At 43.6% G+C, this 20,069-nt stretch overlaps 27 non-coding genes across 27 annotated transcripts; 8 read left to right on the forward strand and 19 right to left on the reverse strand.

The window, feature by feature from the left end:
- Positions 1-632: 632 nt before the first annotated feature.
- TRNAM-CAU (transfer RNA methionine (anticodon CAU)) lies at positions 633-705 on the forward strand. Its single transcript has one exon. It is a non-coding gene; the product is annotated as a tRNA-Met (tRNA).
- Positions 706-1,150: 445 nt separating this feature from the next.
- Positions 1,151-1,236, reverse strand: TRNAY-GUA (transfer RNA tyrosine (anticodon GUA)). Its single transcript is given in 2 exon segments — positions 1,151-1,186; positions 1,200-1,236. It is a non-coding gene; the product is annotated as a tRNA-Tyr (tRNA).
- A 786-nt stretch (positions 1,237-2,022) lies between these two features.
- On the reverse strand, positions 2,023-2,094 carry TRNAA-AGC (transfer RNA alanine (anticodon AGC)). Its single transcript has one exon. It is a non-coding gene; the product is annotated as a tRNA-Ala (tRNA).
- Positions 2,095-3,286: 1,192 nt separating this feature from the next.
- On the reverse strand, positions 3,287-3,372 carry TRNAY-GUA (transfer RNA tyrosine (anticodon GUA)). Its single transcript is given in 2 exon segments — positions 3,287-3,322; positions 3,336-3,372. It is a non-coding gene; the product is annotated as a tRNA-Tyr (tRNA).
- A 786-nt stretch (positions 3,373-4,158) lies between these two features.
- TRNAA-AGC (transfer RNA alanine (anticodon AGC)) lies at positions 4,159-4,230 on the reverse strand. The gene has a single exon. It is a non-coding gene; the product is annotated as a tRNA-Ala (tRNA).
- Positions 4,231-4,917: 687 nt separating this feature from the next.
- TRNAA-AGC (transfer RNA alanine (anticodon AGC)) lies at positions 4,918-4,989 on the reverse strand. Its single transcript has one exon. It is a non-coding gene; the product is annotated as a tRNA-Ala (tRNA).
- A 674-nt stretch (positions 4,990-5,663) lies between these two features.
- On the forward strand, positions 5,664-5,736 carry TRNAM-CAU (transfer RNA methionine (anticodon CAU)). Its single transcript has one exon. It is a non-coding gene; the product is annotated as a tRNA-Met (tRNA).
- A 445-nt stretch (positions 5,737-6,181) lies between these two features.
- TRNAY-GUA (transfer RNA tyrosine (anticodon GUA)) lies at positions 6,182-6,267 on the reverse strand. Its single transcript is given in 2 exon segments — positions 6,182-6,217; positions 6,231-6,267. It is a non-coding gene; the product is annotated as a tRNA-Tyr (tRNA).
- A 786-nt stretch (positions 6,268-7,053) lies between these two features.
- On the reverse strand, positions 7,054-7,125 carry TRNAA-AGC (transfer RNA alanine (anticodon AGC)). The gene has a single exon. It is a non-coding gene; the product is annotated as a tRNA-Ala (tRNA).
- A 674-nt stretch (positions 7,126-7,799) lies between these two features.
- TRNAM-CAU (transfer RNA methionine (anticodon CAU)) lies at positions 7,800-7,872 on the forward strand. The gene has a single exon. It is a non-coding gene; the product is annotated as a tRNA-Met (tRNA).
- Positions 7,873-8,317: 445 nt separating this feature from the next.
- TRNAY-GUA (transfer RNA tyrosine (anticodon GUA)) lies at positions 8,318-8,403 on the reverse strand. The gene is given in 2 exon segments: positions 8,318-8,353; positions 8,367-8,403. It is a non-coding gene; the product is annotated as a tRNA-Tyr (tRNA).
- Positions 8,404-9,189: 786 nt separating this feature from the next.
- Positions 9,190-9,261, reverse strand: TRNAA-AGC (transfer RNA alanine (anticodon AGC)). The gene has a single exon. It is a non-coding gene; the product is annotated as a tRNA-Ala (tRNA).
- A 674-nt stretch (positions 9,262-9,935) lies between these two features.
- Positions 9,936-10,008, forward strand: TRNAM-CAU (transfer RNA methionine (anticodon CAU)). The gene has a single exon. It is a non-coding gene; the product is annotated as a tRNA-Met (tRNA).
- A 445-nt stretch (positions 10,009-10,453) lies between these two features.
- On the reverse strand, positions 10,454-10,539 carry TRNAY-GUA (transfer RNA tyrosine (anticodon GUA)). Its single transcript is given in 2 exon segments — positions 10,454-10,489; positions 10,503-10,539. It is a non-coding gene; the product is annotated as a tRNA-Tyr (tRNA).
- A 786-nt stretch (positions 10,540-11,325) lies between these two features.
- On the reverse strand, positions 11,326-11,397 carry TRNAA-AGC (transfer RNA alanine (anticodon AGC)). Its single transcript has one exon. It is a non-coding gene; the product is annotated as a tRNA-Ala (tRNA).
- Positions 11,398-12,071: 674 nt separating this feature from the next.
- On the forward strand, positions 12,072-12,144 carry TRNAM-CAU (transfer RNA methionine (anticodon CAU)). Its single transcript has one exon. It is a non-coding gene; the product is annotated as a tRNA-Met (tRNA).
- A 445-nt stretch (positions 12,145-12,589) lies between these two features.
- TRNAY-GUA (transfer RNA tyrosine (anticodon GUA)) lies at positions 12,590-12,675 on the reverse strand. Its single transcript is given in 2 exon segments — positions 12,590-12,625; positions 12,639-12,675. It is a non-coding gene; the product is annotated as a tRNA-Tyr (tRNA).
- A 786-nt stretch (positions 12,676-13,461) lies between these two features.
- Positions 13,462-13,533, reverse strand: TRNAA-AGC (transfer RNA alanine (anticodon AGC)). The gene has a single exon. It is a non-coding gene; the product is annotated as a tRNA-Ala (tRNA).
- Positions 13,534-14,207: 674 nt separating this feature from the next.
- Positions 14,208-14,280, forward strand: TRNAM-CAU (transfer RNA methionine (anticodon CAU)). Its single transcript has one exon. It is a non-coding gene; the product is annotated as a tRNA-Met (tRNA).
- Positions 14,281-14,725: 445 nt separating this feature from the next.
- Positions 14,726-14,811, reverse strand: TRNAY-GUA (transfer RNA tyrosine (anticodon GUA)). Its single transcript is given in 2 exon segments — positions 14,726-14,761; positions 14,775-14,811. It is a non-coding gene; the product is annotated as a tRNA-Tyr (tRNA).
- A 786-nt stretch (positions 14,812-15,597) lies between these two features.
- Positions 15,598-15,669, reverse strand: TRNAA-AGC (transfer RNA alanine (anticodon AGC)). The gene has a single exon. It is a non-coding gene; the product is annotated as a tRNA-Ala (tRNA).
- Positions 15,670-16,343: 674 nt separating this feature from the next.
- On the forward strand, positions 16,344-16,416 carry TRNAM-CAU (transfer RNA methionine (anticodon CAU)). The gene has a single exon. It is a non-coding gene; the product is annotated as a tRNA-Met (tRNA).
- Positions 16,417-16,861: 445 nt separating this feature from the next.
- On the reverse strand, positions 16,862-16,947 carry TRNAY-GUA (transfer RNA tyrosine (anticodon GUA)). The gene is given in 2 exon segments: positions 16,862-16,897; positions 16,911-16,947. It is a non-coding gene; the product is annotated as a tRNA-Tyr (tRNA).
- A 786-nt stretch (positions 16,948-17,733) lies between these two features.
- TRNAA-AGC (transfer RNA alanine (anticodon AGC)) lies at positions 17,734-17,805 on the reverse strand. The gene has a single exon. It is a non-coding gene; the product is annotated as a tRNA-Ala (tRNA).
- Positions 17,806-18,479: 674 nt separating this feature from the next.
- TRNAM-CAU (transfer RNA methionine (anticodon CAU)) lies at positions 18,480-18,552 on the forward strand. Its single transcript has one exon. It is a non-coding gene; the product is annotated as a tRNA-Met (tRNA).
- A 445-nt stretch (positions 18,553-18,997) lies between these two features.
- On the reverse strand, positions 18,998-19,083 carry TRNAY-GUA (transfer RNA tyrosine (anticodon GUA)). The gene is given in 2 exon segments: positions 18,998-19,033; positions 19,047-19,083. It is a non-coding gene; the product is annotated as a tRNA-Tyr (tRNA).
- A 786-nt stretch (positions 19,084-19,869) lies between these two features.
- On the reverse strand, positions 19,870-19,941 carry TRNAA-AGC (transfer RNA alanine (anticodon AGC)). Its single transcript has one exon. It is a non-coding gene; the product is annotated as a tRNA-Ala (tRNA).
- Positions 19,942-20,069: the final 128 nt, after the last annotated feature.

Genomic DNA, 20,069 nt, shown 5'->3' on the forward strand with positions numbered 1-20,069 from the left:
GAATTCTATTGAATGTACATTCACCACATATGACACTGGAATGGGAAGCGTCAGGTGTGGAATTCCATATGATTTACAGCTGGATTTTCTAGCACCGTTTTTTATGGAATAAGGTTGACTCTAGAATGAATAATTCCCCACACACAACAGCTAGATGCAATCGAAAAAAGCCAGAGTATTCAAGGCAACTGGTTCAGGATACATCAAAGAAGGATATGGTTGAGTGCTGTTTCCACATCTTGTGAGATGACTTAAGATACCCCTGCTCTTTTTGCAGGACACACAGCTATGTTACATTAGCATGTACAGTGTTGAGATCTAGATGCATCTACGGCTAGGGGCGGCATGTTAATTCTGGGTTTTAGTCCATTTCATTCTCAGTTATGTGGAGGAAAAAATGGCACGATCTTTCTTAGAGAGGTGAATGGTATGCCCTGATTTCTTTTGCATGGCTAAATGTATGGGGTGTGGGTTTAAGCACTGGGAAAGAGCAGTCTTCTGACCATTATAACTGCAGACGATTTTAATCCAGCGAGGCAACCGAAGTGTATTGATATTCTAACATGAGAACAGCATTTTTGCTACCTTCCCTCTTCATGGTGTGTAGACGCATTTGTTAGCGGTTTCAAGCAGCCTTCTTAGCGCAGTAGGCAGCGCGTCAGTCTCATAATCTGAAGGTCCTGAGTTCGATCCTCAGAGAGGGCATTGCAGTGTTTCTTTTGTCAAGAGAAACATCTCAGATTTTCTCCAAATCTGTAAACTATTCCTCCACATTGCATCTTGCTCAGTTTTAAGGAGTTGGTGTCTTTGTAGATTCCCTCTTTCATATCCATGGCCACTCATTGTAGGTGAGTTTTAGCTGGTTCGGCTGCCGAAACATCTACCTTGGTACAATGAAACTGGAAGTCTTCCAAGTGCCTTCATATATTTAGTCAAGGCTTTGGAATGAATTCTGATCTGCAGGTCCTTGTTTATTTCTCTTCCAACATCCCTCAGAAATGACTATGTGGTCAATTTCATTGGAAAGCAGAAGAAGTCTACCCTTCTGTCCTAGCATTTATTTGGAGCTAGGGAAATGTTTCTCAATCAGAGGGGCACATAATGTTTTAACAAGAGAGAAAGCAGCTATGGAAAACAAAAAAGGGGAAACTCCTCCGAGCCGGATTTGAACCAGCGACCTAAGGATTTCTGTTTCTCCACTACAGTCCTCCGCTCTCCCAACTGAGCTATCGGAGGATTAGGCAGTACAGCTTTCCATGCTGCATTCATCTTTCTTTCAATAATGGTTGCGGCGGGAGTGGGGTGGGAGTACTGCAGTCTAATCTTGAAAATCATGAATATGACCTGCAGCTTGCTCTACAAATTGCCACTTCCTAGAGTGCATTCTCAGCTACATCTTATCACCATAAAGGGGGACTGCTTACCTACCTGAATGTGCTGTGCTGGCGTGAAGGAAAGCAGGGGACCTAGAATTAGAAATCCTACAGAAAGGAGTTTTCCTGAAAGGGCATGGGGCCGAGGAATCCACAGCCCTTTGGAAGCATTTCTGGCAAAAGGATGACAGCATGGGAACATGAAGGAAAGGACAGAAAGTTAGGAGAGTCATTACTCCGTACGGAGCATGAAGAACATGCATTTTTAATGCGTCTGTGAAAGGAACTGGAAAAGCAAAACCAGTAGATTAATGGACCATTCAGAAGGGATTAGGATGAAGAAAACATTCTGTTTTTCTTAAACCTTCTGGTAAGAGTCTCTGGTTTAGAGGAAGAATTCAAATAAATGACCAAGACAGCTGTGCCCGTTTTCTATACTAAGAATGCCAAGATAAATCACCACTTTGGTTTCTTATGGAAGCAAGATTATTTTTTTCTATAAACACGGGAAATGAGATAGCCCCATTTCAAAAGGTTTTGCAAGGCGAAGAAAGTGGGGTTCTGGCACCAGCTGCATGACATCTCACTTCCTTACTCATGATGCCAGCCTAGCTATCTGTCAAAAGGCAAGATTAGCATGGCGAAAAGCTGGAGATGCCGGGGATTGAACCCGGGGCCTCATACATGCTAAGCATGCGCTCTACCACTGAGCTACATCCCCACATCCTGTAGAGGGAGACCTTGCTCCACGCATGGAAACCAGGAATTCTATTGAATGTACATTCACCACATATGACACTGGAATGGGAAGCGTCAGGTGTGGAATTCCATATGATTTACAGCTGGATTTTCTAGCACCGTTTTTTATGGAATAAGGTTGACTCTAGAATGAATAATTCCCCACACACAACAGCTAGATGCAATCGAAAAAAGCCAGAGTATTCAAGGCAACTGGTTCAGGATACATCAAAGAAGGATATGGTTGAGTGCTGTTTCCACATCTTGTGAGATGACTTAAGGTACCCCTGCTCTTTTTGCAGGACACACAGCTATGTTACATTAGCATGTACAGTGTTGAGATCTAGATGCATCTACGGCTAGGGGCGGCATGTTAATTCTGGGTTTTAGTCCATTTCATTCTCAGTTATGTGGAGGAAAAAATGGCACGATCTTTCTTAGAGAGGTGAATGGTATGCCCTGATTTCTTTTGCATGGCTAAATGTATGGGGTGTGGGTTTAAGCACTGGGAAAGAGCAGTCTTCTGACCATTATAACTGCAGACGATTTTAATCCAGCGAGGCAACTGAAGTGTATTGATATTCCAACATGAGAACAGCATTTTTGCTACCTTCCCTCTTCATGGTGTGTAGACGCATTTGTTAGCGGTTTCAAGCAGCCTTCTTAGCGCAGTAGGCAGCGCGTCAGTCTCATAATCTGAAGGTCCTGAGTTCGATCCTCAGAGAGGGGATTGCAGTGTTTCTTTTGTCAAGAGAAACATCTCAGATTTTCTCCAAATCTGTAAACTATTCCTCCACATTGCATCTTGCTCAGTTTTAAGGAGTTGGTGTCTTTGTAGATTCCCTCTTTCATATCCATGGCCACTCATTGTAGGTGAGTTTTAGCTGGTTCGGCTGCCGAAACATCTACCTTGGTACAATGAAACTGGAAGTCTTCCAAGTGCCTTCATATATTTAGTCAAGGCTTTGGAATGAATTCTGATCTGCAGGTCCTTGTTTATTTCTCTTCCAACATCCCTCAGAAATGACTATGTGGTCAATTTCATTGGAAAGCAGAAGAAGTCTACCCTTCTGTCCTAGCATTTATTTGGAGCTAGGGAAATGTTTCTCAATCAGAGGGGCACATAATGTTTTAACAAGAGAGAAAGCAGCTATGGAAAACAAAAAAGGGGAAACTCCTCCGAGCCGGATTTGAACCAGCGACCTAAGGATTTCTGTTTCTCCACTACAGTCCTCCGCTCTCCCAACTGAGCTATCGGAGGATTAGGCAGTACAGCTTTCCATGCTGCATTCATCTTTCTTTCAATAATGGTTGCGGCGGGAGTGGGGTGGGAGTACTGCAGTCTAATCTTGAAAATCATGAATATGACCTGCAGCTTGCTCTACAAATTGCCACTTCCTAGAGTGCATTCTCAGCTACATCTTATCACCATAAAGGGGGACTGCTTACCTACCTGAATGTGCTGTGCTGGCGTGAAGGAAAGCAGGGGACCTAGAATTAGAAATCCTACAGAAAGGAGTTTTCCTGAAAGGGCATGGGGCCGAGGAATCCACAGCCCTTTGGAAGCATTTCTGGCAAAAGGATGACAGCATGGGAACATGAAGGAAAGGACAGAAAGTTAGGAGAGTCATTACTCCGTACGGAGCATGAAGAACATGCATTTTTAATGCTTCTGTGAAAGGAACTGGAAAAGCAAAACCAGTAGATTAATGGACCATTCAGAAGGGATTAGGATGAAGAAAACATTCTGTTTTTCTTAAACCTTCTGGTAAGAGTCTCTGGTTTAGAGGAAGAATTCAAATAAATGACCAAGACAGCTGTGCCCGTTTTCTATACTAAGAATGGCAAGATAAATCACCACTTTGGTTTCTTATGGAAGCAAGATTATTTTTTTCTATAAACACGGGAAATGAGATAGCCCCATTTCAAAAGGTTTTGCAAGGCGAAGAAAGTGGGGTTCTGGCACCAGCTGCATGACATCTCACTTCCTTACTCATGATGCCAGCCTAGCTATCTGTCAAAAGGCAAGATTAGCATGGCGAAAAGCTGGAGATGCCGGGGATTGAACCCGGGGCCTCATACATGCTAAGCATGCGCTCTACCACTGAGCTACATCCCCACATCCTGTAGAGGGAGACCTTGCTCCACGCATGGAAACCTGGAATTCTATTGAATGTACATTCACCACATATGACACTGGAATGGGAAGCGTCAGGTGTGGAATTCCATATGATTTACAGCTGGATTTTCTAGCACCGTTTTTTATGGAATAAGGTTGACTCTAGAATGAATAATTCCCCACACACAACAGCTAGATGCAATCGAAAAAAGCCAGAGTATTCAAGGCAACTGGTTCAGGATACATCAAAGAAGGATATGGTTGAGTGCTGTTTCCACATCTTGTGAGATGACTTAAGGTACCCCTTCTCTTTTTGCAGGACACACAGCTATGTTACATTAGCATGTACAGTGTTGAGATCTAGATGCATCTACGGCTAGGGGCGGCATGTTAATTCTGGGTTTTAGTCCATTTCATTCTCAGTTATGTGGAGGAAAAAATGGCACGATCTTTCTTAGAGAGGTGAATGGTATGCCCTGATTTCTTTTGCATGGCTAAATGTATGGGGTGTGGGTTTAAGCACTGGGAAAGAGCAGTCTTCTGACCATTATAACTGCAGACGATTTTAATCCAGCGAGGCAACCGAAGTGTATTGATATTCTAACATGAGAACAGCATTTTTGCTACCTTCACTCATGATGCCAGCCTAGCTATCTGTCAAAAGGCAAGATTAGCATGGCGAAAAGCTGGAGATGCCGGGGATTGAACCCGGGGCCTCATACATGCTAAGCATGCGCTCTACCACTGAGCTACATCCCCACATCCTGTAGAGGGAGACCTTGCTCCACGCATGGAAACCTGGAATTCTATTGAATGTACATTCACCACATATGACACTGGAATGGGAAGCGTCAGGTGTGGAATTCCATATGATTTACAGCTGGATTTTCTAGCACCGTTTTTTATGGAATAAGGTTGACTCTAGAATGAATAATTCCCCACACACAACAGCTAGATGCAATCGAAAAAAGCCAGAGTATTCAAGGCAACTGGTTCAGGATACATCAAAGAAGGATATGGTTGAGTGCTGTTTCCACATCTTGTGAGATGACTTAAGGTACCCCTTCTCTTTTTGCAGGACACACAGCTATGTTACATTAGCATGTACAGTGTTGAGATCTAGATGCATCTACGGCTAGGGGCGGCATGTTAATTCTGGGTTTTAGTCCATTTCATTCTCAGTTATGTGGAGGAAAAAATGGCACGATCTTTCTTAGAGAGGTGAATGGTATGCCCTGATTTCTTTTGCATGGCTAAATGTATGGGGTGTGGGTTTAAGCACTGGGAAAGAGCAGTCTTCTGACCATTATAACTGCAGACGATTTTAATCCAGCGAGGCAACCGAAGTGTATTGATATTCTAACATGAGAACAGCATTTTTGCTACCTTCCCTCTTCATGGTGTGTAGACGCATTTGTTAGCGGTTTCAAGCAGCCTTCTTAGCGCAGTAGGCAGCGCGTCAGTCTCATAATCTGAAGGTCCTGAGTTCGATCCTCAGAGAGGGCATTGCAGTGTTTCTTTTGTCAAGAGAAACATCTCAGATTTTCTCCAAATCTGTAAACTATTCCTCCACATTGCATCTTGCTCAGTTTTAAGGAGTTGGTGTCTTTGTAGATTCCCTCTTTCATATCCATGGCCACTCATTGTAGGTGAGTTTTAGCTGGTTCGGCTGCCGAAACATCTACCTTGGTACAATGAAACTGGAAGTCTTCCAAGTGCCTTCATATATTTAGTCAAGGCTTTGGAATGAATTCTGATCTGCAGGTCCTTGTTTATTTCTCTTCCAACATCCCTCAGAAATGACTATGTGGTCAATTTCATTGGAAAGCAGAAGAAGTCTACCCTTCTGTCCTAGCATTTATTTGGAGCTAGGGAAATGTTTCTCAATCAGAGGGGCACATAATGTTTTAACAAGAGAGAAAGCAGCTATGGAAAACAAAAAAGGGGAAACTCCTCCGAGCCGGATTTGAACCAGCGACCTAAGGATTTCTGTTTCTCCACTACAGTCCTCCGCTCTCCCAACTGAGCTATCGGAGGATTAGGCAGTACAGCTTTCCATGCTGCATTCATCTTTCTTTCAATAATGGTTGCGGCGGGAGTGGGGTGGGAGTACTGCAGTCTAATCTTGAAAATCATGAATATGACCTGCAGCTTGCTCTACAAATTGCCACTTCCTAGAGTGCATTCTCAGCTACATCTTATCACCATAAAGGGGGACTGCTTACCTACCTGAATGTGCTGTGCTGGCGTGAAGGAAAGCAGGGGACCTAGAATTAGAAATCCTACAGAAAGGAGTTTTCCTGAAAGGGCATGGGGCCGAGGAATCCACAGCCCTTTGGAAGCATTTCTGGCAAAAGGATGACAGCATGGGAACATGAAGGAAAGGACAGAAAGTTAGGAGAGTCATTACTCCGTACGGAGCATGAAGAACATGCATTTTTAATGCTTCTGTGAAAGGAACTGGAAAAGCAAACCCAGTAGATTAATGGACCATTCAGAAGGGATTAGGATGAAGAAAACATTCTGTTTTTCTTAAACCTTCTGGTAAGAGTCTCTGGTTTAGAGGAAGAATTCAAATAAATGACCAAGACAGCTGTGCCCGTTTTCTATACTAAGAATGCCAAGATAAATCACCACTTTGGTTTCTTATGGAAGCAAGATTATTTTTTTCTATAAACACGGGAAATGAGATAGCCCCATTTCAAAAGGTTTTGCAAGGCGAAGAAAGTGGGGTTCTGGCACCAGCTGCATGACATCTCACTTCCTTACTCATGATGCCAGCCTAGCTATCTGTCAAAAGGCAAGATTAGCATGGCGAAAAGCTGGAGATGCCGGGGATTGAACCCGGGGCCTCATACATGCTAAGCATGCGCTCTACCACTGAGCTACATCCCCACATCCTGTAGAGGGAGACCTTGCTCCACGCATGGAAACCTGGAATTCTATTGAATGTACATTCACCACATATGACACTGGAATGGGAAGCGTCAGGTGTGGAATTCCATATGATTTACAGCTGGATTTTCTAGCACCGTTTTTTATGGAATAAGGTTGACTCTAGAATGAATAATTCCCCACACACAACAGCTAGATGCAATCGAAAAAAGCCAGAGTATTCAAGGCAACTGGTTCAGGATACATCAAAGAAGGATATGGTTGAGTGCTGTTTCCACATCTTGTGAGATGACTTAAGGTACCCCTGCTCTTTTTGCAGGACACACAGCTATGTTACATTAGCATGTACAGTGTTGAGATCTAGATGCATCTACGGCTAGGGGCGGCATGTTAATTCTGGGTTTTAGTCCATTTCATTCTCAGTTATGTGGAGGAAAAAATGGCACGATCTTTCTTAGAGAGGTGAATGGTATGCCCTGATTTCTTTTGCATGGCTAAATGTATGGGGTGTGGGTTTAAGCACTGGGAAAGAGCAGTCTTCTGACCATTATAACTGCAGACGATTTTAATCCAGCGAGGCAACCGAAGTGTATTGATATTCCAACATGAGAACAGCATTTTTGCTACCTTCCCTCTTCATGGTGTGTAGACGCATTTGTTAGCGGTTTCAAGCAGCCTTCTTAGCGCAGTAGGCAGCGCGTCAGTCTCATAATCTGAAGGTCCTGAGTTCGATCCTCAGAGAGGGCATTGCAGTGTTTCTTTTGTCAAGAGAAACATCTCAGATTTTCTCCAAATCTGTAAACTATTCCTCCACATTGCATCTTGCTCAGTTTTAAGGAGTTGGTGTCTTTGTAGATTCCCTCTTTCATATCCATGGCCACTCATTGTAGGTGAGTTTTAGCTGGTTCGGCTGCCGAAACATCTACCTTGGTACAATGAAACTGGAAGTCTTCCAAGTGCCTTCATATATTTAGTCAAGGCTTTGGAATGAATTCTGATCTGCAGGTCCTTGTTTATTTCTCTTCCAACATCCCTCAGAAATGACTATGTGGTCAATTTCATTGGAAAGCAGAAGAAGTCTACCCTTCTGTCCTAGCATTTATTTGGAGCTAGGGAAATGTTTCTCAATCAGAGGGGCACATAATGTTTTAACAAGAGAGAAAGCAGCTATGGAAAACAAAAAAGGGGAAACTCCTCCGAGCCGGATTTGAACCAGCGACCTAAGGATTTCTGTTTCTCCACTACAGTCCTCCGCTCTCCCAACTGAGCTATCGGAGGATTAGGCAGTGCAGCTTTCCATGCTGCATTCATCTTTCTTTCAATAATGGTTGCGGCGGGAGTGGGGTGGGAGTACTGCAGTCTAATCTTGAAAATCATGAATATGACCTGCAGCTTGCTCTACAAATTGCCACTTCCTAGAGTGCATTCTCAGCTACATCTTATCACCATAAAGGGGGACTGCTTACCTACCTGAATGTGCTGTGCTGGCGTGAAGGAAAGCAGGGGACCTAGAATTAGAAATCCTACAGAAAGGAGTTTTCCTGAAAGGGCATGGGGCCGAGGAATCCACAGCCCTTTGGAAGCATTTCTGGCAAAAGGATGACAGCATGGGAACATGAAGGAAAGGACAGAAAGTTAGGAGAGTCATTACTCCGTACGGAGCATGAAGAACATGCATTTTTAATGCTTCTGTGAAAGGAACTGGAAAAGCAAAACCAGTAGATTAATGGACCATTCAGAAGGGATTAGGATGAAGAAAACATTCTGTTTTTCTTAAACCTTCTGGTAAGAGTCTCTGGTTTAGAGGAAGAATTCAAATAAATGACCAAGACAGCTGTGCCCGTTTTCTATACTAAGAATGCCAAGATAAATCACCACTTTGGTTTCTTATGGAAGCAAGATTATTTTTTTCTATAAACACGGGAAATGAGATAGCCCCATTTCAAAAGGTTTTGCAAGGCGAAGAAAGTGGGGTTCTGGCACCAGCTGCATGACATCTCACTTCCTTACTCATGATGCCAGCCTAGCTATCTGTCAAAAGGCAAGATTAGCATGGCGAAAAGCTGGAGATGCCGGGGATTGAACCCGGGGCCTCATACATGCTAAGCATGCGCTCTACCACTGAGCTACATCCCCACATCCTGTAGAGGGAGACCTTGCTCCACGCATGGAAACCTGGAATTCTATTGAATGTACATTCACCACATATGACACTGGAATGGGAAGCGTCAGGTGTGGAATTCCATATGATTTACAGCTGGATTTTCTAGCACCGTTTTTTATGGAATAAGGTTGACTCTAGAATGAATAATTCCCCACACACAACAGCTAGATGCAATCGAAAAAAGCCAGAGTATTCAAGGCAACTGGTTCAGGATACATCAAAGAAGGATATGGTTGAGTGCTGTTTCCACATCTTGTGAGATGACTTAAGGTACCCCTGCTCTTTTTGCAGGACACACAGCTATGTTACATTAGCATGTACAGTGTTGAGATCTAGATGCATCTACGGCTAGGGGCGGCATGTTAATTCTGGGTTTTAGTCCATTTCATTCTCAGTTATGTGGAGGAAAAAATGGCACGATCTTTCTTAGAGAGGTGAATGGTATGCCCTGATTTCTTTTGCATGGCTAAATGTATGGGGTGTGGGTTTAAGCACTGGGAAAGAGCAGTCTTCTGACCATTATAACTGCAGACGATTTTAATCCAGCGAGGCAACCGAAGTGTATTGATATTCTAACATGAGAACAGCATTTTTGCTACCTTCCCTCTTCATGGTGTGTAGACGCATTTGTTAGCGGTTTCAAGCAGCCTTCTTAGCGCAGTAGGCAGCGCGTCAGTCTCATAATCTGAAGGTCCTGAGTTCGATCCTCAGAGAGGGCATTGCAGTGTTTCTTTTGTCAAGAGAAACATCTCAGATTTTCTCCAAATCTGTAAACTATTCCTCCACATTGCATCTTGCTCAGTTTTAAGGAGTTGGTGTCTTTGTAGATTCCCTCTTTCATATCCATGGCCACTCATTGTAGGTGAGTTTTAGCTGGTTCGGCTGCCGAAACATCTACCTTGGTACAATGAAACTGGAAGTCTTCCAAGTGCCTTCATATATTTAGTCAAGGCTTTGGAATGAATTCTGATCTGCAGGTCCTTGTTTATTTCTCTTCCAACATCCCTCAGAAATGACTATGTGGTCAATTTCATTGGAAAGCAGAAGAAGTCTACCCTTCTGTCCTAGCATTTATTTGGAGCTAGGGAAATGTTTCTCAATCAGAGGGGCACATAATGTTTTAACAAGAGAGAAAGCAGCTATGGAAAACAAAAAAGGGGAAACTCCTCCGAGCCGGATTTGAACCAGCGACCTAAGGATTTCTGTTTCTCCACTACAGTCCTCCGCTCTCCCAACTGAGCTATCGGAGGATTAGGCAGTACAGCTTTCCATGCTGCATTCATCTTTCTTTCAATAATGGTTGCGGCGGGAGTGGGGTGGGAGTACTGCAGTCTAATCTTGAAAATCATGAATATGACCTGCAGCTTGCTCTACAAATTGCCACTTCCTAGAGTGCATTCTCAGCTACATCTTATCACCATAAAGGGGGACTGCTTACCTACCTGAATGTGCTGTGCTGGCGTGAAGGAAAGCAGGGGACCTAGAATTAGAAATCCTACAGAAAGGAGTTTTCCTGAAAGGGCATGGGGCCGAGGAATCCACAGCCCTTTGGAAGCATTTCTGGCAAAAGGATGACAGCATGGGAACATGAAGGAAAGGACAGAAAGTTAGGAGAGTCATTACTCCGTACGGAGCATGAAGAACATGCATTTTTAATGCGTCTGTGAAAGGAACTGGAAAAGCAAAACCAGTAGATTAATGGACCATTCAGAAGGGATTAGGATGAAGAAAACATTCTGTTTTTCTTAAACCTTCTGGTAAGAGTCTCTGGTTTAGAGGAAGAATTCAAATAAATGACCAAGACAGCTGTGCCCGTTTTCTATACTAAGAATGCCAAGATAAATCACCACTTTGGTTTCTTATGGAAGCAAGATTATTTTTTTCTATAAACACGGGAAATGAGATAGCCCCATTTCAAAAGGTTTTGCAAGGCGAAGAAAGTGGGGTTCTGGCACCAGCTGCATGACATCTCACTTCCTTACTCATGATGCCAGCCTAGCTATCTGTCAAAAGGCAAGATTAGCATGGCGAAAAGCTGGAGATGCCGGGGATTGAACCCGGGGCCTCATACATGCTAAGCATGCGCTCTACCACTGAGCTACATCCCCACATCCTGTAGAGGGAGACCTTGCTCCACGCATGGAAACCTGGAATTCTATTGAATGTACATTCACCACATATGACACTGGAATGGGAAGCGTCAGGTGTGGAATTCCATATGATTTACAGCTGGATTTTCTAGCACCGTTTTTTATGGAATAAGGTTGACTCTAGAATGAATAATTCCCCACACACAACAGCTAGATGCAATCGAAAAAAGCCAGAGTATTCAAGGCAACTGGTTCAGGATACATCAAAGAAGGATATGGTTGAGTGCTGTTTCCACATCTTGTGAGATGACTTAAGGTACCCCTGCTCTTTTTGCAGGACACACAGCTATGTTACATTAGCATGTACAGTGTTGAGATCTAGATGCATCTACGGCTAGGGGCGGCATGTTAATTCTGGGTTTTAGTCCATTTCATTCTCAGTTATGTGGAGGAAAAAATGGCACGATCTTTCTTAGAGAGGTGAATGGTATGCCCTGATTTCTTTTGCATGGCTAAATGTATGGGGTGTGGGTTTAAGCACTGGGAAAGAGCAGTCTTCTGACCATTATAACTGCAGACGATTTTAATCCAGCGAGGCAACCGAAGTGTATTGATATTCTAACATGAGAACAGCATTTTTGCTACCTTCCCTCTTCATGGTGTGTAGACGCATTTGTTAGCGGTTTCAAGCAGCCTTCTTAGCGCAGTAGGCAGCGCGTCAGTCTCATAATCTGAAGGTCCTGAGTTCGATCCTCAGAGAGGGCATTGCAGTGTTTCTTTTGTCAAGAGAAACATCTCAGATTTTCTCCAAATCTGTAAACTATTCCTCCACATTGCATCTTGCTCAGTTTTAAGGAGTTGGTGTCTTTGTAGATTCCCTCTTTCATATCCATGGCCACTCATTGTAGGTGAGTTTTAGCTGGTTCGGCTGCCGAAACATCTACCTTGGTACAATGAAACTGGAAGTCTTCCAAGTGCCTTCATATATTTAGTCAAGGCTTTGGAATGAATTCTGATCTGCAGGTCCTTGTTTATTTCTCTTCCAACATCCCTCAGAAATGACTATGTGGTCAATTTCATTGGAAAGCAGAAGAAGTCTACCCTTCTGTCCTAGCATTTATTTGGAGCTAGGGAAATGTTTCTCAATCAGAGGGGCACATAATGTTTTAACAAGAGAGAAAGCAGCTATGGAAAACAAAAAAGGGGAAACTCCTCCGAGCCGGATTTGAACCAGCGACCTAAGGATTTCTGTTTCTCCACTACAGTCCTCCGCTCTCCCAACTGAGCTATCGGAGGATTAGGCAGTACAGCTTTCCATGCTGCATTCATCTTTCTTTCAATAATGGTTGCGGCGGGAGTGGGGTGGGAGTACTGCAGTCTAATCTTGAAAATCATGAATATGACCTGCAGCTTGCTCTACAAATTGCCACTTCCTAGAGTGCATTCTCAGCTACATCTTATCACCATAAAGGGGGACTGCTTACCTACCTGAATGTGCTGTGCTGGCGTGAAGGAAAGCAGGGGACCTAGAATTAGAAATCCTACAGAAAGGAGTTTTCCTGAAAGGGCATGGGGCCGAGGAATCCACAGCCCTTTGGAAGCATTTCTGGCAAAAGGATGACAGCATGGGAACATGAAGGAAAGGACAGAAAGTTAGGAGAGTCATTACTCCGTACGGAGCATGAAGAACATGCATTTTTAATGCGTCTGTGAAAGGAACTGGAAAAGCAAAACCAGTAGATTAATGGACCATTCAGAAGGGATTAGGATGAAGAAAACATTCTGTTTTTCTTAAACCTTCTGGTAAGAGTCTCTGGTTTAGAGGAAGAATTCAAATAAATGACCAAGACAGCTGTGCCCGTTTTCTATACTAAGAATGCCAAGATAAATCACCACTTTGGTTTCTTATGGAAGCAAGATTATTTTTTTCTATAAACACGGGAAATGAGATAGCCCCATTTCAAAAGGTTTTGCAAGGCGAAGAAAGTGGGGTTCTGGCACCAGCTGCATGACATCTCACTTCCTTACTCATGATGCCAGCCTAGCTATCTGTCAAAAGGCAAGATTAGCATGGCGAAAAGCTGGAGATGCCGGGGATTGAACCCGGGGCCTCATACATGCTAAGCATGCGCTCTACCACTGAGCTACATCCCCACATCCTGTAGAGGGAGACCTTGCTCCACGCATGGAAACCTGGAATTCTATTGAATGTACATTCACCACATATGACACTGGAATGGGAAGCGTCAGGTGTGGAATTCCATATGATTTACAGCTGGATTTTCTAGCACCGTTTTTTATGGAATAAGGTTGACTCTAGAATGAATAATTCCCCACACACAACAGCTAGATGCAATCGAAAAAAGCCAGAGTATTCAAGGCAACTGGTTCAGGATACATCAAAGAAGGATATGGTTGAGTGCTGTTTCCACATCTTGTGAGATGACTTAAGGTACCCCTGCTCTTTTTGCAGGACACACAGCTATGTTACATTAGCATGTACAGTGTTGAGATCTAGATGCATCTACGGCTAGGGGCGGCATGTTAATTCTGGGTTTTAGTCCATTTCATTCTCAGTTATGTGGAGGAAAAAATGGCACGATCTTTCTTAGAGAGGTGAATGGTATGCCCTGATTTCTTTTGCATGGCTAAATGTATGGGGTGTGGGTTTAAGCACTGGGAAAGAGCAGTCTTCTGACCATTATAACTGCAGACGATTTTAATCCAGCGAGGCAACCGAAGTGTATTGATATTCTAACATGAGAACAGCATTTTTGCTACCTTCCCTCTTCATGGTGTGTAGACGCATTTGTTAGCGGTTTCAAGCAGCCTTCTTAGCGCAGTAGGCAGCGCGTCAGTCTCATAATCTGAAGGTCCTGAGTTCGATCCTCAGAGAGGGCATTGCAGTGTTTCTTTTGTCAAGAGAAACATCTCAGATTTTCTCCAAATCTGTAAACTATTCCTCCACATTGCATCTTGCTCAGTTTTAAGGAGTTGGTGTCTTTGTAGATTCCCTCTTTCATATCCATGGCCACTCATTGTAGGTGAGTTTTAGCTGGTTCGGCTGCCGAAACATCTACCTTGGTACAATGAAACTGGAAGTCTTCCAAGTGCCTTCATATATTTAGTCAAGGCTTTGGAATGAATTCTGATCTGCAGGTCCTTGTTTATTTCTCTTCCAACATCCCTCAGAAATGACTATGTGGTCAATTTCATTGGAAAGCAGAAGAAGTCTACCCTTCTGTCCTAGCATTTATTTGGAGCTAGGGAAATGTTTCTCAATCAGAGGGGCACATAATGTTTTAACAAGAGAGAAAGCAGCTATGGAAAACAAAAAAGGGGAAACTCCTCCGAGCCGGATTTGAACCAGCGACCTAAGGATTTCTGTTTCTCCACTACAGTCCTCCGCTCTCCCAACTGAGCTATCGGAGGATTAGGCAGTACAGCTTTCCATGCTGCATTCATCTTTCTTTCAATAATGGTTGCGGCGGGAGTGGGGTGGGAGTACTGCAGTCTAATCTTGAAAATCATGAATATGACCTGCAGCTTGCTCTACAAATTGCCACTTCCTAGAGTGCATTCTCAGCTACATCTTATCACCATAAAGGGGGACTGCTTACCTACCTGAATGTGCTGTGCTGGCGTGAAGGAAAGCAGGGGACCTAGAATTAGAAATCCTACAGAAAGGAGTTTTCCTGAAAGGGCATGGGGCCGAGGAATCCACAGCCCTTTGGAAGCATTTCTGGCAAAAGGATGACAGCATGGGAACATGAAGGAAAGGACAGAAAGTTAGGAGAGTCATTACTCCGTACGGAGCATGAAGAACATGCATTTTTAATGCGTCTGTGAAAGGAACTGGAAAAGCAAAACCAGTAGATTAATGGACCATTCAGAAGGGATTAGGATGAAGAAAACATTCTGTTTTTCTTAAACCTTCTGGTAAGAGTCTCTGGTTTAGAGGAAGAATTCAAATAAATGACCAAGACAGCTGTGCCCGTTTTCTATACTAAGAATGCCAAGATAAATCACCACTTTGGTTTCTTATGGAAGCAAGATTATTTTTTTCTATAAACACGGGAAATGAGATAGCCCCATTTCAAAAGGTTTTGCAAGGCGAAGAAAGTGGGGTTCTGGCACCAGCTGCATGACATCTCACTTCCTTACTCATGATGCCAGCCTAGCTATCTGTCAAAAGGCAAGATTAGCATGGCGAAAAGCTGGAGATGCCGGGGATTGAACCCGGGGCCTCATACATGCTAAGCATGCGCTCTACCACTGAGCTACATCCCCACATCCTGTAGAGGGAGACCTTGCTCCACGCATGGAAACCAGGAATTCTATTGAATGTACATTCACCACATATGACACTGGAATGGGAAGCGTCAGGTGTGGAATTCCATATGATTTACAGCTGGATTTTCTAGCACCGTTTTTTATGGAATAAGGTTGACTCTAGAATGAATAATTCCCCACACACAACAGCTAGATGCAATCGAAAAAAGCCAGAGTATTCAAGGCAACTGGTTCAGGATACATCAAAGAAGGATATGGTTGAGTGCTGTTTCCACATCTTGTGAGATGACTTAAGGTACCCCTGCTCTTTTTGCAGGACACACAGCTATGTTACATTAGCATGTACAGTGTTGAGATCTAGATGCATCTACGGCTAGGGGCGGCATGTTAATTCTGGGTTTTAGTCCATTTCATTCTCAGTTATGTGGAGGAAAAAATGGCACGATCTTTCTTAGAGAGGTGAATGGTATGCCCTGATTTCTTTTGCATGGCTAAATGTATGGGGTGTGGGTTTAAGCACTGGGAAAGAGCAGTCTTCTGACCATTATAACTGCAGACGATTTTAATCCAGCGAGGCAACTGAAGTGTATTGATATTCCAACATGAGAACAGCATTTTTGCTACCTTCCCTCTTCATGGTGTGTAGACGCATTTGTTAGCGGTTTCAAGCAGCCTTCTTAGCGCAGTAGGCAGCGCGTCAGTCTCATAATCTGAAGGTCCTGAGTTCGATCCTCAGAGAGGGCATTGCAGTGTTTCTTTTGTCAAGAGAAACATCTCAGATTTTCTCCAAATCTGTAAACTATTCCTCCACATTGCATCTTGCTCAGTTTTAAGGAGTTGGTGTCTTTGTAGATTCCCTCTTTCATATCCATGGCCACTCATTGTAGGTGAGTTTTAGCTGGTTCGGCTGCCGAAACATCTACCTTGGTACAATGAAACTGGAAGTCTTCCAAGTGCCTTCATATATTTAGTCAAGGCTTTGGAATGAATTCTGATCTGCAGGTCCTTGTTTATTTCTCTTCCAACATCCCTCAGAAATGACTATGTGGTCAATTTCATTGGAAAGCAGAAGAAGTCTACCCTTCTGTCCTAGCATTTATTTGGAGCTAGGGAAATGTTTCTCAATCAGAGGGGCACATAATGTTTTAACAAGAGAGAAAGCAGCTATGGAAAACAAAAAAGGGGAAACTCCTCCGAGCCGGATTTGAACCAGCGACCTAAGGATTTCTGTTTCTCCACTACAGTCCTCCGCTCTCCCAACTGAGCTATCGGAGGATTAGGCAGTACAGCTTTCCATGCTGCATTCATCTTTCTTTCAATAATGGTTGCGGCGGGAGTGGGGTGGGAGTACTGCAGTCTAATCTTGAAAATCATGAATATGACCTGCAGCTTGCTCTACAAATTGCCACTTCCTAGAGTGCATTCTCAGCTACATCTTATCACCATAAAGGGGGACTGCTTACCTACCTGAATGTGCTGTGCTGGCGTGAAGGAAAGCAGGGGACCTAGAATTAGAAATCCTACAGAAAGGAGTTTTCCTGAAAGGGCATGGGGCCGAGGAATCCACAGCCCTTTGGAAGCATTTCTGGCAAAAGGATGACAGCATGGGAACATGAAGGAAAGGACAGAAAGTTAGGAGAGTCATTACTCCGTACGGAGCATGAAGAACATGCATTTTTAATGCTTCTGTGAAAGGAACTGGAAAAGCAAAACCAGTAGATTAATGGACCATTCAGAAGGGATTAGGATGAAGAAAACATTCTGTTTTTCTTAAACCTTCTGGTAAGAGTCTCTGGTTTAGAGGAAGAATTCAAATAAATGACCAAGACAGCTGTGCCCGTTTTCTATACTAAGAATGCCAAGATAAATCACCACTTTGGTTTCTTATGGAAGCAAGATTATTTTTTTCTATAAACACGGGAAATGAGATAGCCCCATTTCAAAAGGTTTTGCAAGGCGAAGAAAGTGGGGTTCTGGCACCAGCTGCATGACATCTCACTTCCTTACTCATGATGCCAGCCTAGCTATCTGTCAAAAGGCAAGATTAGCATGGCGAAAAGCTGGAGATGCCGGGGATTGAACCCGGGGCCTCATACATGCTAAGCATGCGCTCTACCACTGAGCTACATCCCCACATCCTGTAGAGGGAGACCTTGCTCCACGCATGGAAACCTGGAATTCTATTGAATGTACATTCACCACATATGACACTGGAATGGGAAGCGTCAGGTGTGGAATTCCATATGATTTACAGCTGGATTTTCTAGCACCGTTTTTTATGGAATAAGGTTGACTCTAGAATGAATAATTCCCCACACACAACAGCTAGATGCAATCGAAAAAAGCCAGAGTATTCAAGGCAACTGGTTCAGGATACATCAAAGAAGGATATGGTTGAGTGCTGTTTCCACATCTTGTGAGATGACTTAAGGTACCCCTGCTCTTTTTGCAGGACACACAGCTATGTTACATTAGCATGTACAGTGTTGAGATCTAGATGCATCTACGGCTAGGGGCGGCATGTTAATTCTGGGTTTTAGTCCATTTCATTCTCAGTTATGTGGAGGAAAAAATGGCACGATCTTTCTTAGAGAGGTGAATGGTATGCCCTGATTTCTTTTGCATGGCTAAATGTATGGGGTGTGGGTTTAAGCACTGGGAAAGAGCAGTCTTCTGACCATTATAACTGCAGACGATTTTAATCCAGCGAGGCAACCGAAGTGTATTGATATTCCAACATGAGAACAGCATTTTTGCTACCTTCCCTCTTCATGGTGTGTAGACGCATTTGTTAGCGGTTTCAAGCAGCCTTCTTAGCGCAGTAGGCAGCGCGTCAGTCTCATAATCTGAAGGTCCTGAGTTCGATCCTCAGAGAGGGCATTGCAGTGTTTCTTTTGTCAAGAGAAACATCTCAGATTTTCTCCAAATCTGTAAACTATTCCTCCACATTGCATCTTGCTCAGTTTTAAGGAGTTGGTGTCTTTGTAGATTCCCTCTTTCATATCCATGGCCACTCATTGTAGGTGAGTTTTAGCTGGTTCGGCTGCCGAAACATCTACCTTGGTACAATGAAACTGGAAGTCTTCCAAGTGCCTTCATATATTTAGTCAAGGCTTTGGAATGAATTCTGATCTGCAGGTCCTTGTTTATTTCTCTTCCAACATCCCTCAGAAATGACTATGTGGTCAATTTCATTGGAAAGCAGAAGAAGTCTACCCTTCTGTCCTAGCATTTATTTGGAGCTAGGGAAATGTTTCTCAATCAGAGGGGCACATAATGTTTTAACAAGAGAGAAAGCAGCTATGGAAAACAAAAAAGGGGAAACTCCTCCGAGCCGGATTTGAACCAGCGACCTAAGGATTTCTGTTTCTCCACTACAGTCCTCCGCTCTCCCAACTGAGCTATCGGAGGATTAGGCAGTGCAGCTTTCCATGCTGCATTCATCTTTCTTTCAATAATGGTTGCGGCGGGAGTGGGGTGGGAGTACTGCAGTCTAATCTTGAAAATCATGAATATGACCTGCAGCTTGCTCTACAAATTGCCACTTCCTAGAGTGCATTCTCAGCTACATCTTATCACCATAAAGGGGGACTGCTTACCTACCTGAATGTGCTGTGCTGGCGTGAAGGAAAGCAGGGGACCTAGAATTAGAAATCCTACAGAAAGGAGTTTTCCTGAAAGGGCATGGGGCCGAGGAATCCACAGCCCTTTGGAAGCATTTCTGGCAAAAGGATGACAGCATGGGAACATGAAGGAAAGGACAGAAAGTTAGGAGAGTCATTACTCCGTACGGAGCATGAAGAACATGCATTTTTAATGCTTCTGTGAAAGGAACTGGAAAAGCAAAACCAGTAGATTAATGGACCATTCAGAAGGGATTAGGATGAAGAAAACATTCTGTTTTTCTTAAACCTTCTGGTAAGAGTCTCTGGTTTAGAGGAAGAATTCAAATAAATGACCAAGACAGCTGTGCCCGTTTTCTATACTAAGAATGCCAAGATAAATCACCACTTTGGTTTCTTATGGAAGCAAGATTATTTTTTTCTATAAACACGGGAAATGAGATAGCCCCATTTCAAAAGGTTTTGCAAGGCGAAGAAAGTGGGGTTCTGGCACCAGCTGCATGACATCTCACTTCCTTACTCATGATGCCAGCCTAGCTATCTGTCAAAAGGCAAGATTAGCATGGCGAAAAGCTGGAGATGCCGGGGATTGAACCCGGGGCCTCATACATGCTAAGCATGCGCTCTACCACTGAGCTACATCCCCACATCCTGTAGAGGGAGACCTTGCTCCACGCATGGAAACCTGGAATTCTATTGAATGTACATTCACCACATATGACACTGGAATGGGAAGCGTCAGGTGTGGAATTCCATATGATTTACAGCTGGATT

The sequence above is a fragment of the Pleurodeles waltl genome, unplaced genomic scaffold (genome assembly GCF_031143425.1).
Source record: "Pleurodeles waltl isolate 20211129_DDA unplaced genomic scaffold, aPleWal1.hap1.20221129 scaffold_107, whole genome shotgun sequence".
Classification (NCBI taxonomy): domain Eukaryota; kingdom Metazoa; phylum Chordata; class Amphibia; order Caudata; family Salamandridae; genus Pleurodeles; species Pleurodeles waltl.